Raw genomic sequence first — 11,135 nt, 5'->3', positions numbered from 1 at the left:
TTTTTTGTACAGTAGGTTTATTGTTAGACTCAGTTTTCTAAAGGTATAAATTTTGCTTATTAAAAAAAAAAAAAAAAAAAAACCCTGTGCCGTCCAGTCGATTCGACTCATAAAGACCCTATAGGACAGAGGAGAACTGCCCCGTAGAGTTTCCAAGGAGCACCTGGCGGATTCGAACTGCTGACCCTTTGGTTAACAGCCATAGGCAATGGTGGCATCTTAAATCATTGGAGATTAGAAGGATTATTCAATGAATAGTAGTAAAGTAACTAATTTTCATTAAAAGAAAAAAATAAAATGTATAATTAGTTTATTTCCTCTCATCACAGAAAATAATTTCATATGATTAAATACATAATGTAAAATATAAAGCATTAACAGTTTAGAAGAAAATATACACAGATATCTTCATTACTTTGGAATAAGAATTTCTTAAACATTACACAGAAATCAACGTTGCATTTGACCCAGTGTGAACTGTAGCCTCATTTCACATCTCACGGCAACTACTAATGGTCTTCCTTTTGCTCACTGTGCTCCCGCTACATTGATCTCCATAAACCAAAAACAAACTAAACCCATTACTGTTGAGTCAATTCTGACTCATAGCAACCCTATAGGAGACAGTAGAACTGCTCCACAGGGTGTCCAAGAATGTAAATCTTTGTGGAAGCAGACTGCCACATCTTTCCTTCTGGAGCGGCTGGTGGGTTTGTACTGCTGACCTTCTGGTTAGCAGCCTAGGTCTTAACCGCTGCACCAACCAGAGCTCCTTTGATCAGCATAAACCCATTGCTGTCAAGTCAATTCTGACTCATACTGACCTCATACGGCAGAGTAGAACTGCCCCACAGGGTTTCCAAGAAGCATCTGATGGATTTAAACTGCAGGCCTTTCGGTTGGCAACTATACCTCTTAACCACGGCGCCACCAGGGCTCCTTGATCACCACCAAAAAAAAAAAAAAAAACCAAACCCAGTGCCGTCGAGTCAATTCCAACTCATAGCGACCCTGTAGGACAGAGTAGAACTGCCCCATAGAGTTTCCAAGGAGCACCTGGTGGATTTGAACTCCCGATGCTTTGGTTAGCAGCTCTAGCACTTAACAGAGAACCCCTGAGGGAGCAGTAGAGCAGTGGGATGCAGACTTCAAGTTCTCATAACAAGACCAGACTTAATGGTCTAACTGAGACTAGAAGGACGCCAGAGGTCATGGTCCCCAGACCTTCTTTTAGCCCAGCACAGGAACCATTCCCAAAGCCAACTCTTCAGACAGGGTTTGGACTGGACTATGAGATAGAAAATGATACTGGTGAGGAGTGAGCTTCTTGGTTCAAGTAGACATATGAGACTATGTGGGCAACTCTTGTCTGGATGGGGATGAGAGGGCAGAGGGGGTCAGAAGCTGGCTGAATGGACATGAAAATAGAGAATGGAAAGAAGGAGTGTGCGGTCTCATTGGGGGAGAGCGACTAGGAGTATGTAGCAAGGTGTATATAAATGTTTGTATGAGAGACTGACTTGATTTGTAAACTTTCACTTAAAGCACACACACACACACACACACAAACCTGCTATGGAGCACCGTTCTATTCTGACATTCGTGGGGTCCCTCTGAGTCAGGGTTGACTAATGGAAACTTTTTTTTTTTACTGTATTTTATTATAACTTATTTATGCTGTGCATGCTTTATTGTGCCTCCCACTACTAGAAAGTAAACTTCAAGGAGCAGAGATCTTTGTTAACTGATGTACCCCAAGGGCCTAGAACTATGACCAATAAATAGTAGGCTCAATAATTTTTGCTGATTTAACTAATTAACATTTTCATGCAGTCTGTTCATTTATTACTGGCACTTTTTTTGTCTTGTTTAATAAATTCTTACCAATCATAACAGCATACAGATATTATTTTATATTTTGGGGGGAAGTTTTATAGCTTTATATTTGTTTTATTTTTTAATTACCTGGAATTCATTTTGCGTGTGGAATAAAGTATGGATTCCATTATGTATTATTTCCATATATATTAAATATTTAGTACTTTTTCAATTGCTCTTCATTGCCACCTGTCAACTCCATCTGTTTGTTTTGTTTTTTACATCATTTAACCTTTTTATTTTCCTAGTTTATGAGTGAGGTCATACTCTGCATTTCTAGTTAATGAGAAAACACAGTTCTCTGTGGTTAGTTATTGCATGTTTAATCCTTGAATTTAATAGGTAGCACATGGTAGTGACTGTTTGCTCTCCGTAATTGTTAGATGTGTAGTTAAATTCACTTCTCACTCACACCAGGGGATATATAGCATAAGGACTCATTCATCTAGTTCTCCTAAACTTATCCTCAATTCCAAGATTTTTTGCATGTATATTTACTGATTAGACCATGTCTTAATTACCTAGTGCTGCTATAACAGATATACTACATACAAGTGGGTGGCTTGAATGAACAGAAATGTATTTTCTCACTGTTAGGAGGCTAGCAGTCTGAATTCAGGGTGCTAGCTCTAAGGTAAGGCTTTCTGTCATTGTCAGCTCTGGAGGAACGCCCTTGTCTCTTCTGAGCTTCTGTCCCTGGGTGATCTTTCATGTGGCTTGGCAACTCTCTTCCTGGTCTCTACTTCTGTCTTGCTTGTTTAATCGCTTTTATATCTCAAAAGAGATTGACTTAAGGGTTATCCTACACTAAAACTGTCTCGTTAACAAGAAAACTCACTTCCAAATGGGATTATAACCAAGGGTAGTAAACCAAAAAAAAAAAAATTGTTGCCACTGAGTCTATTCCAACTCGTAACGACCCTATAGGACAGAGTAGAAATGCCTCATAGGGGTTCCAGGGAGAGGCTGGTGGGTTCAAACTGCTGACCTTTTGGTTAGTAACCAAGCTCTTAATCACTGTGCCACCAGGGGTTAGGATTTACAACACATATTTTTGGAGTACACAATTCAATCCATAACAGACCAAGTGATATGTTGCAGATTACCCTGAGATTCATTTATCTACATCAAATTATAATTCTTTCTCTCATTCATATGTCATCTAAAAGTCTCCATTCTATGCATAACCCAGCAAATATTAGGAACTTAATAAGCATGTTGGTAAACAACTACGTGAAGGAATAAAAGAAGTCTCAAGATTTATGTGACTGTTGTTCTTTTCACAATAATAGCTTGTTCAAAACCTGCGTTTACATTTTAAAACGTCCTTGCCACAAACAAACTACGGTGCATTTATTTCCACAAGTATTTTTTTTTTTAAGGAGATTTTAGGAATAGGTTTTTTTCTCCACAAAGTGACATAATGTCAAATGGAATTCTTCATCATGTTTGCTGTCATCTCCTCCAAGAATCAAAGAGCACTGTATTGATAGATGTTACGGATTTACCTAGCGTGCCCTTTGGGGTGGTGTGATTTTACCAGGAGGAGATGGCATATATAAACTACAGAAGATATTTCCTTAGAGAGATGTTAAAACTGACCTTTCATGAAAATAATTTAAAATTCCATGATTATGATCTGACTAGTGCAGTTCCTAGTCATTCCAAAATAGTGACAATGAATTATTTGTATGCTTAATGCTAGACGTCATAGAAACAATACGAGAATTAGAATAAACCATTTTAATAATCTAAGAAATTTTACCAATAAAATTCAATGTTCAAAAAATTTTTCAGATCAACGACAGTGGCAATGGGACAACTGGACAGTCATTTCAGGTGACTATTTTGATCAAACCCACAGTATTTGGATGACAAATTCTTGTACAGTTTTAAAGTTCCAACTTACTAATTTACGATTACAGCTCATACACCTGACTCTGTTCTTCTGTCTAAATATTTTACCACCCCTTTCCATGGAAGATGATATTGTTATGATTTGGACCCAGGTGCCATCACTGCCCAAGTTAACCAGTAAGCAAAAGACAGCTGCCACTGTGAATTAAATATACTTTATGTCTTTCCAAAAGGGAATTCTGGAAAAACACATTCAACACAAGGTCAGCAAAACACTTCTGAGGTTCACAGTTCATTGGGGAAATCAGCAGAAGGGTTGGCTACAGCTGGAACATATGCTAATCACCTTGGCATCAGTTGTAATTTCTGCCACGAGATATCTCCGGGTTGCCATTATTAAAAACACATCAGCCTCTAGTAGTCACCTTCTAGTTCTTATCATGCCAGCAGGTTACAGGAGTTTGATGTCAAGGGTAATGACATCAACTGGGAAGGTGTGCTTTATGTAGTCTTCTGCCTATAACAGGCAATAAGGTACAGCCCACTTGCGTTTATTACATGTATTTATCAGAAGTTTCATATCCCTTACATGATTATAACAATCATTTCTATTATGCTGTTTAATATAAATTCCCAGACATTGTGCTGTCTTCCACCAAGGGTATCTTGAGTACAGGTGGCTCAAGATACTTATTTAGCTATTTTTCTGACTCTACATGATATGAAACACCCACAATGGCTACTATATAAATGAATTAATAAAAACTTAAATATAAATATTGTAATAATGTTTCCACCTCCACTGCCTGCAAATGTTAGCCAAATGTGTAAGAGACAAGGAATAGGAAGAACAAAAAACCAACCTGTTGTAGTCAAGTTGATTCTGAATCATAGCAACCCTATAGGACAGAGTAGAACTGCCTCATAGGGTTTCCAAGGAAACAGCTGGTGCATTCAAACTGCCCACCTTTTGGTTAGTAGCCTGAGCTCTTAACCATTGGGCCACCAGGGTTCCAGAATAGAAAGAAGTTATATCTTTTCCTTTATAAGTATATTAAGATGGTTTCATAGAAGTTGTCAAATAAAGGAGCTTGGTTTGTTTATGAAAAACAGCTCATGCTCTCACTCATTTCAGTCATTTGCATTGGTCAGTACTTTATTAATTGGAAGGAAACCTGGTGGTGTAGTGGTTAAGTGCTATGGCTGCTAATCTAGAGGCCGGCAGTTTGAATCTGCCAGGCGCTCCTTGGACACTGTACAGGGCAGTCCTACTTTGTCCTATAGGGTCGCTATGAGTCGGAATCGGCTCAACAGCAGTGGGTATATATATATTTTTAATTGGAAGGCACTTCTTCAATAAGAAGTTTTAAATTTCTAACAAGATTAAGGATAAGGCTATACAGTAAACTTTAAATGTAGCAAATTATCAATAACGTATTCATGATATCATGGTTTGCTTTAAAAAAAAATACTGACATTATATAGAATCTGCCCAATAAGGGCACCAAGAGTATCTCAGTTTGTATATGAAGAAAAAAAATATTACCAAATACAATTGGAAATAAAGACTGGTTGGCGGGCACAATGCCTAGCCTCAATTCGGCATTTGATTAATGAAAAGTAAAGGTGCGTAGCTTTCTCAATATTCTTGGCTGTCATAGTCTGTAAAGCCCAGGCATGTGCTGACATTAATACCAAGGTCACTGAAAAATTACCTCAAATTCTTATTTCTGAGCGGACAATGTTTCATCTTTTCCCTCCAAGTTTCATTTCTCTCTTGGTAAATCTTTGGTTTCTAAGAGAGGTACAAGTAATACTTAAACCACAGAATAATTTTGAATTCATCTATTTATTTATTTAGCCAGTGAACAAAAATAGTTGCAGATGTACAGTTCTGGCTTGCGTCTTGAAAACTGCCCTGCTGTCCTGGGATGTGGGCACAGCAGCTCTGCGAGCCACCAGGCAGTAGCATGCAGTGCCTTAGGGAGCCATTCAGGTAGGAAGAGGCAATGAGCAACTCCTCAGGCATTGAGAACAAAGGACTGAAGAAGTATAAATAAATGGCCCAAGCAGATCACTCTATTTGTGTGAAAACAAAGTGTGTGGAAGTCATTCTCACAAAATTACTGCAGCAGATAATTATACTCTGGTGATGTTAGTCTCCATTTCCATAATATATTTTAATTTCATTTTGCCCTAGATCTACCTGGGTAGCAATGTCTCTAGATCAAGAGGACACGGTGTGATTTAATACTCCAGGAACCACTCCTTAGAAATGGTTCTTGCCAGAAGCTATGTCAGGTATGGCATAGAGATTAAACTTGGAACTACAGGAGCTCCGGAGAGCTGTGTCACCTTCCAGCTGGATTCAGATGGGTGGCATGCTACTGTTCAAGGGTAAAGAGGATTTCACAGGATATTTTTGGCCAAGAAAAAAAAAAAGACTCTAGAAGTCCAGGGTCTTCATTCTGGAATTTTTTTTTTTTTTTAAAACATATGGTCTTTCTTATGGCATTATGCTTTTCTGTAGTGTAAGGTTTTTCACTGAGTATTGTGGGTGTTTTGTAGCAGAATGGGAGGGCAGTTAGGTCGCTGAGTTCAATCTAACTACATTTCAAGAAGAATACACCATCTGTGCAAACTACATAGAGGACACTCTTTTAAAATGAGATTTTTTTCATCCTTGCAATCTTGTGGATTCATGCTGAGATACATGTGTGTAGTATATACGAATTTAAAATGTAATACCTTTTTTTAAAGCGCATGCATATTTTAATGTAATTTTGCAGGACGCACTTCAATTTACTATGAAATCAAGTCTATAATGAAGTCAAAATATCTGTGATGCCAGCGGCATTACTGTGAATCAATCTTTCTGATCTTCACGTTGAGAAAAGGTGAATGATAATGGAAAAATCTCTATACAAACTGTCAAGACTTCTCTTAACAACTAATCTGGGCGATCTCAGTTTACTCGTTTGCTTTGAATCTTGTATTAGTTGTTATTTAAATGCCTGCTTTTATTTTTTTCTAAATATTTCCTATCTATTAAGTGAGATACTAACTTTAAATTTCTAACACAAGCTTTGATGTAAAGAAAGGGCCGATGAATATTTTCTCTTCTTACTTCTTTGTCTCATTTTGTTACTGGAATAAGATTCTTGCTTCTCACTGGTCAAGAATGAACAGGTAAGTCATGCAGAATTTTCCACACGAGCAAAGCTTTATTGAAGAGGGTTGCAAGCAGAGACAGGAGGGCCTAGAGCAACGCATACCCCTGTCTAACAGAACAAAAGACTGGTCTGGGTTTTTAACAGTTCTTGGGTGGGAAAAGATTCATGTTTATTCACAGGCATAGGCAGGGATATGTTAACTATGGTGCGTGCGCGGCAGCTCTCCAAGATGGCTCCTGTCCTGGAGGCCTCTGGGATTCGTAGCAGGACTTATTATGGGGTGTCGCACCTGCACAGTCTCCCCGCTGCCGCAGCCCCTCACTGCCCCTGGTGGAGGTCACACAGCAGACACAGGTAGCTGTTCTGCACATGCCCCTGGGGCTGATTTTCTCCAGCTGCTTCTGAAAGACAACTTTAAAGAAGTTTGCGGGCTATTTTCTGATACCCTGCCCCATTGTTCTGGGGTGCCTGGCCCATTTCTTGTTACTTTGTTTGCATATTTGGGGGCCCTCTGTTTTCTGTCTTAATAAGTCCCTCAGTTCCACACCCAACCCCCTATTACTTCCCTGATAAAACCTGATAAAAACTAAAAAGTGTTAGCAGCAGTAGCACTTAACGACTACGCCACCAGGGTTTCCACCTCCCTGATAGTATAGCCTATTTCTCTTTTACTTGTTTCTCCTCTAACCATACCACTCTCTTTGCTATTCCTCAAACAGCTTCCCTCCGATCTCAGGGCCTTTGCTCCCAGTCTTAATTTTGATCGAACACTACTGTGTATTTCCCTAACAACTCTCATTATCATATACTTCGTCAAGTTTTAAGTTTTCTTTTTAATGTAGGTAGTCAGTCTTAGGTATAATAATTTGTCATTCTGGGAAATAAAATTCTAAGACTCTGGTTCTTCTCACGTCTTCCAAAGAAAAGCTGAAATTAATGACTGAAAGGAAAATGAGTAACTATCTGCATGAATTGATTCCCAGGAAAAGGGAGGCCAGGCATAATCAAAGCAAGCATTCTGAAGATAACGTCCCTGGTACTTGAAACCGAGTGTCACTGAGAAACTCAAGTCAAAACAATCATTATATATACTTTTGCTATAAGTGAATAAATAGAGAGCTAGAGTGAGAGACCTTTTAATTCTGGAGATAATGACATTTATTATGATATACTATTTCATAATCTGCAGAAATTCAAGATGAGTTTCCTGACAGTGCTAATGAGTTCAGGAATGGAACAGCAGAATTACTGATTACCCGTGGAGTAACAAGTAAGACACTTTCACCCATGACACAACAAGACAGAGACATCTAAAAGGAGTTGTCTGACTTAGTGACCCAGTAGAAAAACCAGTCAATAAAGTAGTACAGTGATGCATTTTCAGGAAATATAAGCATGGACCAGAGATTCCACATCTTACCAAGTAACCATTTATTTGCTAACTGGAAATGTTCCATTGCGCAAAATAAATCAGCTGTGATATCATCCAGTGATTTTTAACATCAACGTTAAAACACTTCTCAAGTGACTGCCCAGAGTAAAGGAGCATATTAGCATGTGCGTTTTCCCCCAAATGACCCTCCCTTTCTCACTTCCGCCAAACCCTCTCAACAGAGACTGGTAAGCAAGCTTGCCTTTGAAAATGGAATGCGCTGTAGTGGACATGAAACACTCTAAGTAGTATTGGAAGTAGAAAGAGGAAGTGAAATACATTCTGTCTGCTTTCTCAGCAAGGTGTTAATGTAATTACACTACAGGGAGACTTTACTACAGAAAAATTGTTTATCATAAGAAATCAGGTGGAAATTTTGGCAATGTAAAATGTATTCATGATTCTTTTAACTATTTATTTTCATGACTATACAAGCAATACGTGTTCAATGTGGGCAATTTGAAGAAAAATATAACACATCTTCTAAAGCATCTTAGTATTTTAACGTGTTTCATTTCAACACTTTTTCTTTTCCTATTTTAACAAGAAGGAGCTTATTAGGAATAAATGCCTCTTTCTTATTTAACATATATCTAAAATATTTGCTTATGGTATATCCACCATATACAATTTTAAAGACTATATCCTAGCTCTGAGTCTTTGGGAAAGCACAAATTTGAGAGCTCTAACTTCTCTATAATATGAATATTTTGTCCATAGTAACAAACGTCACATTATGTCATTTCCCTTCTTTAGCTTATGAGATCTTCTAAAATATATTAATAACCTCAGTCCACTTAATCGTTTTATGGTATCTCTGCAGGTACCTGAAAAACAGTGTAGTTATATGTATTTTGGGATCATTCGTTTAACTCATTTGATACATGTAACTATTTTGTCTTTATTATACAAAAACAAACAAATGTAATGGATAAACAGAACATATTAAGAGCATTGACTTAGATATTAGACTTCTAGAGTTTGAATCCCAGCTCTACTATTTAAAAAGTACGTAACTTTGAGTAAGCTAGTTACCCTCCCCGACTTCAGTTTCTGCATCTGTAAGATGGGAATCACAGTAGTATTTATCTCATAGGCTTGTTGTAATCATTTAATAAATCCACTTGAAACAGAGTCTAGCAGATATTAAGCATTAAAAAAAATTAGCTATACCCAGTAGTAGTAGTACTACTATAGATGAACTCTTTAACATTCAAGTCAGATACAGTTTTTACTTTTTTAATATTTAAAGGTACTCATACTTTAAGCCTGAAATCTATAAAAGGTACAGTTCTTACAACTGACGGCATGGTGAAATAAATAATAGGGCATTGACACAAATGTATAACCTCATCTACTGAATAAAAGTTGAAAAATAACCCACAGCAACATCCTTCAATTTTAAGTAGGTTAGTATTTTACCTTAGTCTTAAAATTCCTTATCGACCATTTAATCTCTGATGTATGCCTACTATAAAAGTAGAAATGGTATAGGGTCAATTATTTGTGTCTTTGAAAATGTTACTCTCATATGAATAGTGCTATATGGTGTTTTTTTCCCCTCTTTATACCTATATTACCGTAAATATTTGTGACATAAAGTATTTATTAAATCCATGTCCCAGACACCTTGAACAGCTTCTAGTTTAGCTTGGAGATCATTTAAAGATTATTTGGTCAAACAACTGATTAAAAAATTATTAATAGAGCCTATCACTGTGGTAAGCCTAATGAAAAATGCTTTAAACACAATCCAGATTAGATACATAGGTAGGTAGGTAAGCTAAGTAGGTAGGTAGGTAGGTAGATGACAGAGATAGAGATACATAGAGAGAAAGAGAATATCTGTGTATCTGGGTAGAGGTGCTATAGGAGTTTCTGATTTTCTTAAAATATATTTTTAAAAGACACCAACTAACTACTTGATTTTGAGCAAATATTATAACTTCTCTATGGCTAAGTACCGTCACATATAAAAAGAAAGCAAAAAAGAACAACATGTCCAATTGTTGGGATAGGGCAATTCTCATATTAGATGCATGAGAACATGCAGAAATAAATGATTAGAAGAAGTTTTCTAAAAAATTGCCGCTTTTACATTGAGCATGCTTTATTCAATTTGGATGGCTTTGCTAAACTACCAAAAAATAATAAGCTTTAAAGAAAAACACCATACTAAAACAACTGGCTTAAAGGATAATAGAAGACCGGGTCTTGAATTATTGGAAAATGTAAGGGTCACTATGAGTCAGAATCAACTCAACCGCAATGGGCTTGGTTTTGGTTTGGTATGTGTTACATGGTAAGTTGAAGAAACATTACATGGCTACCGGTCAAGGTTCACTCACCTTCTAGTTGCATATTTCTGGACATGTCACTTAATCCTTCTAATCTTCAACTATACCTTCTATAATATTCAGTGTCTGATCTTTTGAATATCAAATGGTAATTTCTTTCTAGTACATTTTTGTCCTTGCTTCATTGAGATTTTTGACAGAAATCTTTTTTCATTCATGCCATCAATACCTTTATGATTAACTCCTTTCTGAGTCAGGCACTCTGGAAGGAACTAGAGATATGGGACAAGAGAATGCTGTTGTTGTTAATTGCATCAAGTCAATTCAGACTCATGGTGACCTCATGTGTGCAGAGTAAAACTGCTCCATAGGGATTTTCAAGGCCGTGATCGTCTAGAAGTAGATTTCCAGATCTGTCCTCTGAGGCTCCCCTGGGTAGGTTCGAACCGCCAAGCTTTAGCCTAGTAGTCTAGTGCTTAACCGTCTGTGCCACCCAGG

The sequence above is a fragment of the Loxodonta africana genome, chromosome 7 (genome assembly GCF_030014295.1).
Source record: "Loxodonta africana isolate mLoxAfr1 chromosome 7, mLoxAfr1.hap2, whole genome shotgun sequence".
In the NCBI taxonomy this organism is placed as follows: domain Eukaryota; kingdom Metazoa; phylum Chordata; class Mammalia; order Proboscidea; family Elephantidae; genus Loxodonta; species Loxodonta africana.
Note: the sequence above shows the minus strand (reverse complement) of the source record.